This window comes from Odocoileus virginianus, chromosome 4 (genome assembly GCF_023699985.2).
Source record: "Odocoileus virginianus isolate 20LAN1187 ecotype Illinois chromosome 4, Ovbor_1.2, whole genome shotgun sequence".
Taxonomy (NCBI): Eukaryota; Metazoa; Chordata; class Mammalia; order Artiodactyla; family Cervidae; genus Odocoileus; species Odocoileus virginianus.
Window position 1 is genome coordinate 77045974 of NC_069677.1, and position 7499 is coordinate 77053472.

General features: G+C 39.0%; 1 pseudogene; it reads right to left on the bottom strand.

Annotated features, from left to right (window-relative positions):
* Nucleotides 1-1327: 1327 nt before the first annotated feature.
* Nucleotides 1328-2805, bottom strand: LOC110122316 (histone-lysine N-methyltransferase SETMAR-like; annotated as a pseudogene).
* Nucleotides 2806-7499: the final 4694 nt, after the last annotated feature.

Below are 7499 nucleotides of genomic sequence, written 5' to 3' on the forward strand. Positions count from 1 at the left end.
AACGTGAAGGCACTTGGCATGATCTGAGGGGGAAGGTTCCTGGCCCTCTGACTTCAAAAGGCTATTGAGCAGACATCTAGGCAGGTCCAGTTTTGGGGCTGGTAGTTCCAGCCAGTCTTACCTGGCTTGCACTGGACAAGAGCTGAATCCAAGTTCCTGTAAAACACCTGGGCAAGGTGAAGCTGGGAAGATACCCAATTAAAGAGAGGGGAAAAGGGAAGAAAGAAAAAATAACTACAGCAAGTTTTCATCAATAAGGCAGTTTACAAGCAGAGGGTTTTTTTTTTTTAAAAAAAAGTATTTAATTGACTGCTTCAGGTCTTAGTTGCAGCACTCGAGAGCTCATGTGGAATTGCATCATGTGGAATCCTTTGCTGTGGCCCATAGATTCTGTAATCGTGGCCCTTGGGCTTGCTCCACGGCATGTGGAATCTTAGTTCCCTGAGTAGGGATTGATCAGGGATTGAACCAGTGTCGCCTGCATTTCAGGGCAGATTCTGAATCACTGGATGCACATCCAAAATCTGTGCCATTGTCCAGTCAATTCTTCACAAATGCATTGTTTCTTTGTCTAAAAAGTATAAAAGCTGCATGCTTTGGCCACTTCTGAGCTCTCTTTTCTATGAGACCTCCATGCACAGAGTAAAATTTGTTTCTTTTTCTCCTATTAGTCTGTCTTGTATAAATTTTATTGTTAAGAACTCAGAAGGAGAGGGGTGATTTCCCTTCCCTTTGATCCATTCCCTTTGATCAAACTTGATCCATTTTAAAATATATTCATCAACTCAAAAGGAACATTTTGAGAAGAAGATATCATTCTTCCATTTCCTCATCCATCCCAGCCCCATACCATGTTTAATCCACTTTCTGCATATATATATACATGTATATAATATGTGTGTGTATGTCTGTGTGTTTGTGTATATATATATATGCCTATTCTTGACATTTTATGTAAATAGAGTCATACAAAAATATGACTTAGCATGTTTTCAAGGTTCATTTATGTTGTAGTATGTATCAGTACTTCATTCCTTTCCATTGCTAACCAATATTTCATTATATGGATACACCACAATTTATTCATTAATCAGTTCATTTGACTGTTATGGCTAATGCTATTATCACCTTTGTGTATAGGTTTATGTATGCACAGATGTTTTCAGCTGTCTGAGGGACTATAATTAAGGAAGGAACTGTTGGGTCACATGGTAGTTCTATATTTAACCTTTTGAGGAATTGCCCCATTATTAGGTTGGTGAAAAAGTATTTGCAGTTTCGGACTGTGAATTTTAACTCATTATAGCTATACTCAAATACATCTTTATTAGACAAAATAAGAACCATTATAATCAACAAATTTTGCCAATGAGAAATAATGTTTGTTCAATTCTGTAGCATAAAAATCCATGCTTCAGAATTCGATGAACTCTTGGAAAGAATTACATGTCTCCTGGCTGGTTATGGAAGCATTTTCCCTGCAAAAAGTTGTTGAGATGCCTGAAGAAGTGGTAGTCAGTTGGCGAGAGGTCAGGTGAATATGGCAGATGAGGCAAAACTTTGTAGCCCAATTCCTTCAGCTTTTGAAGCATTGATTGTGCCACTTTGAGCCAGGTATTGTCATGCAGAAGAACTAGGCACTCTCTATTGACCAATTCCAGCTGTAGGTATTGCAATTTTCAGTGCATCTCATGGATTTGCTGAGCATACTTCTCAGATGTAATCGTTTAGCTGGGATTCAGAAAGTTGTAGTGGATCGGGGCAGCAGACCACCAAACAGTGACCATGACCTTTTCTTGGTGCAAGTTTGGCTTGGGAAGTGCTTTGGAGTTTCTCCTCGGTCCACCTACTGAGCTGGTCATCACTAGTTATCATATAAAATCCACTTTTCATTGCATGTCACAATCCAATCAAAAAATGGTTTGTTCGGCTTATGAGGCACCCACTTATAGAGATTTTTCACATTTCCAATTTGCTTCAAATACCAAACAGCCATAGGATGGTCAATGTTGAGTCCTTCACCAACTTCTCGTGTAGTTGTAAGAGGATCAGCTCCGATGATCCTCTCAATTTGTCATTGTCAACTTCCGATGGCCGGCCACTCCACTCCTCATCTTCAAGGCTCTTGTCTCCTTTGCAAAACTTCTTAAACCACTGCTGCACTGTGCATTCGTTAGCAGTTCCTGGGCCAAATGCGTTGTTGATGTTGCAAGTTGTCTCTGCTGCTCTACGTCCCGTTTTGAACTCAAGTAAGAAAACTGCTCAAATTTGCTTTTGTCTAACATCATTTCCCTAGTCTAAAATAAATATAAAATACACAGGAAGTAATGAGTCATTAGTAAAAAATAAAGCAAGAAGTGCACATTAAAATGATGAATAACATTACCACATTTATTTAAGAATATGTTCCAGTGTGTTGTGTTAGTCGCTCAGTTGTGCCCGACTCTTTGCAACCCCATGAATTGCAGCTCACCAAGCTCCTCTGTCCATGAGATTTTCCAGGCAAGGATACTGGAGTGCGTTGCCATTTCCAATATCAAACAGCGAAATTCAACAGGGCAAAACTGTGATTACTTTTGCACCAACCTAATATTACCCAGACTGGAGACACTATTTTACATTCCCAGCAATTAAGTATGATGGTTCCAATTTCTCTACATTGTCTCTAATGTTTATTATTGTCTGACTTTTTGATTATAGTCATACTAGTGAGTGCGAAGTAGTCTCTTATTGTGGTTTTGAATTGCCTGTCTCTAATGACCCATGATGTTAGACATCTTTTACACCTACGTGCTTGTTGGCCATTTGTGTTCCTTCTTGGGAGAAATGTCTATTCAACTTGTTCACCCATTTTTAATTGTGTGGTTTGTCTTTTTGTTATTGAATTGTAAAAGTTCTTTACATATCCTGGATACAAGTCTCTTTTCAGGTATATATGATTTGCAAATATTTTATTCTTATCCATACATTAAATGTATCGTTTATAGTGTCCCTTTGCTAAAATATGAACTCTACAAGACCAGACATCTTTTTCTATCTTGTCTGATGATGCATCCCAAGTGCCTAGGCACAGATAACCACTGTTCAATAAATATTTGTTGGATGAATATGTTAATCTATTTCTTAAATAGCAACTGCTAAATAAATTGTTTTTGTTGTTTTTCCTGCATAGAAGATGCAATTCAGAATATGGTGCTAAAATCGTCCTATCAGTCCAATCCAAAGACATTTGCCAAACAGGTTTCTGAGTTGCCTAAGTGTTTTACCCTTCATCTTTAGGAGTTTTTTTTTTTTTCATCATTTATAAAGTAAAGAAAATAATATCTTAATATTTTCTCTATAGACGATATGAGCATGCAATGAAATAATGTATGTAACATGTGATTCAAACTACATAGAAGTTTATTTCTCACATAATAGTTCGAACATTCAGGTCTTTCTGCTCCATGAGGAGAACTAGGCGTTACATTTCTTTCATCTTGTTCTTCTTCCACCTCTTAGAGTATTGTTCCTTATATCAGTTAACTGCTGATGCATAAAAAACTACCCCAGAACTTTATGGCTTAAAACAATTAATTTTTTTTCATGGTTTTTAGAATTGGCAAATTTGTTTCTGTTCAGATGGATGGTTCTTCTGGTGGTCTCACCTGGAATCATGCATGCAGAAATAATCACCTGGTGGCCTGATTGGGACTGTGTAGTCCAAGATTGCCTAGTCACTTGTCAACTGGGCATCTCTCTCCACATGGTGTCTTTATTGTCAAGAAGGCTAACCCCAGTATGTTTAAATGGTGGTCACAGCATTCTAAGGAAAAAAAAAAAACAAAACTGAAAATTAAATAGCACCTTAAGACCTAAGCTTAGGAAACTGATATTGTCACTTGCACAACATTGTATTTTCCAAAGAAGATTAAAAAGGAGAAAGAGACTTCACCTTTTGACAGGAGCAGCAGCAAAATCATATTACAAAGGGGCATCCATATACAGAAGGGATACATTTGTGGCTATTGCAATCTTCCTCCTCTGTACAGTTGAAGCCATCTCGTGAGTATCACATTTGCATTTCAGTTCACTCCAGATCTAATGAATCAGGGCCCTGGAGTGGGGCCCTGCAATATGTATTTTAACAAGCTGCACTGGTGATTCTGATTCAACCCAGAGTTTGAGAACCATGCTCTGTTAAATATGGCACTGCTGGGCACAAATCTTAAGGGCCAAGGCACCCATCCTCAAGCTGCAGGAAACCTTGGCTGCTGACATAGCTGTGCTCCTCACTGGGAATTCCCTCAACATCAGGGACCCACCTTGCCCAAGGTTAGACTCCCTATCAGCATGTGGTCCATGACCAATAACTGGCTGACATAGGGATACAAATATCCAACCTCTTGTCTCAAATTGGGACAACTCCAAAGAGCTTTCTCAACTCCAGGGTTCTCCGTGGATCAGCTAAAGCCTCAGTGGTCACCACATTGCAAGTTAGCTTCTTTGTCTGCCCAATTTTATAGGTGTACCGTGGAGATATTGCAGGTGTGGCTCCAGACCACTTGCAATAAAGTATGCATCGCAATAAATCAGTCACATGAATTTTTTTGGTTTCCCAGTGCATCTAAAAATTATGTTTATATTATACTGTGGCCTATTTCTTAAAGTAATTTTTTATCATTTTATTTGGCTGTGCTGAGTCTTTGTTGCGGTGTGATGGCTTAATTGCCCTGAGGCATGTGGGTTCTTAGTTCCCCAACCAGGTATCAAACCAGCGTCCCCTGCATTGGAAGGTGGATTCTTAACCACTGAACCACTAGGGAAGTCCCTATATGTAGCCTATTAAATATGAAATAGAGTTATGTCTTTAAAAACATACATACATTAACTAAAAATACTTTATTGCTAAAAAGTGCCAACCATTTTCTGAGCCTTTCACAAGTCATAGTAGTAACATCAAAGATCACTGATCACAGAGCATCATAGCAAATATAATAGTAATGAAAAAGTTTGAAATATCATGAGAATAATCAAAATGTGACAAGGAGACATGAAGTGAGTAAATGCTGATGGAAAAATGGTACTCATAGACTTGCTTAATGGAAGGTTGCTATAGATCTTCAATTCGTGAAAAGCACAATATCTGCAAAATACAATAAAATGAGGTCTGCCTGTACTTTCCTTACCCCCTTATAGGTGTAGCTCTTGAGATTACCTTAATGTGCCTTTCACACACAACTCTCCATCTGACAGCCAATTTCCTGGAAATGAATCTAAGGCATGTTTGAAATAACATACGCACAAAGATTTATAATAGCAGAAGATTAACAACTTAAATGCCCACAGTAGAGGACTGGTGAAATAAACCATGCGGCTTCTGAAGAGAATTACAACTGACATGGAAAGAGCTCTGAAAATAATAACAGTAGTGATAAAAAGTTATAAGTATATAGCATTTACTATGTACGAAGCATTGTTCTAAGGTCTTTATGTGTAGGTGCTTTTCCAATGCCCAGCCCAAGAAGAGTAGAAAGGAAACTCAAGAAAGAATCTCCCAGGTAAAGAAAACTGCATTTGAAGTTCCAGGGGCCAGAGAGGATTTGGAGTATTTTTAAAATTCACATTACACGCGCAATATACAGGATAATAGAAGTGCATTTTGTGAGTGGGAAAAAACCAGAGATGAGGCAAGAGAATTAAGGTGGAACTGGGAGGAGGATGTAGCATGACTGAGCCCTGGGATTAGGGCTGTTACAGGAGGTTGTTATTCTGATCCTAGCAAGAGGCAACAGTGTCTTGGGGTAAGACAGTTACAATAGACACGGGGAACAGATTTATGAGATGAAGTCAACCCAAGGAAGTAATTTGAATCAGATGTGGGAGGAGAGGCAGATTTGGGTTTGTTTGTATGTAAGTAGTGGGCATGCTTTCAAGAATTGGGTTTGAATATATTAAGTTGGGGAAATTCCTAGTCAAAATTCAAGTGAAGCTGTCAAATAAGCAGTTGGATACGTAAGTTTTGGATTCAGTCTGAACTGAGCATCGAGTTGACATTGTGTCTGTGTTATTTAAAGACAGAGATTAGATGATGTTAGGAAATTAATGTTGATGGTGAAGTTTTCCCTTGTGATTACCCTGAGGACTGACAGACCAGTCATTTTATTTATATGAGTTGAGTTGAGTTCAGTCGCTCAGTTGTGTCTGACTTTTTGCGATGCCATGGACTGCAGCACTCCAGGCCTCCCTGTCCATCACCAACTCCCAGAGTTTACTCAAATTCATGTACATTGTGTCAGTGATGCCATCCAACCATCTCATCCTCTGTCATACCCTTCTGTTTCCGCCTTCGATTTTTCCCAGCATAAGGGTCTTTTCCACCAAGTCAGTTCTTCAAATCAGGTGGCCAAATTATTTGAGGTTCAGCTTTAGCATCAGTCCTTCCAATGAATATTCAGCACTGGTTTCCTTTAGGATGGACTGGTTGGATCTCCTTGCTGTCCAAGGGACTCTCAAGAATCTTCTCTGACACCACAGTTCAAAAGCATCAATTCTTCGGTGCTCAGCTTTCTTTATGGTCCAACTCTCACATCCATACATGACCACTGGAAAAACCATAGCTTTGACTAAACAGACCTTTGTTGGCAAAGTAATGTCTCCACTTTTTAATATGCTGTCTAGGTTGGTCATAACTTTTCTTCCAAGGAGCAAGTGTCTTTTAATTTCATGGTTGCAGTCACCATCTGCAATGATTTTGGAGCCTAAAAAAATGAAGTCTGTCACTGTTTCCTCATCTACTTGCCATGAAGTGATGAGACCAGATGCCATGGTCTTAGTTTTCTGAATGTTGAGTTTTAAGCCAACTTTTTCACTCTCCTCTTTCTCCACTTTTATCAAGAGGCTCTTTAGTTCTTCTTCACTTTCTGCCATAAGGGTGGTGTCATCTGCATATCTGAGGTTATTGATATTTCTCCCAGCGATCTTGATTCCAGCTTGTGCTTCATCCAGTCCAGCATTTCCCATGATGTACTCTGCATTTAAGTTAAAAAGCAGTGTGACAATATGCAGCCTTGACGTACTCCTTTCCCCGTTTGGACCCAGTCTGTTTTTCCATGTCCAGTTCTAAGCTTCCTGACGTGCATACAGTTTTCTCAGGAGGCAGGATGTTGGCAATTTGATCTCTGGTTCCTCTGCCTTTTCTAAATCTAGCTTGAACATCTGGAAGTTCATGGTTCATGTACTGTTGAAGCCTAGCCTGGAGAATTTTGAGCGTTACTTTGCTATCGTGTGAGATGAGTGCAATTGTGTGGTAGTTTGAGCATTCTTTAGCATTTATTTATATATGTATTAATAAATATCTATGAATAAATGAAACTTGAACTTTTAAGGTAAAAGTGAGACATTTACCTTTAATGGGAAGATGGAGAAGAGCACAGGAAAAGTGGTTTCTAGGAGTGTGGAGACAATGAGGAAAAAAGAGTGCTCTAGAAATCCAGACCAACTGCTTCAGAGAACTGGAA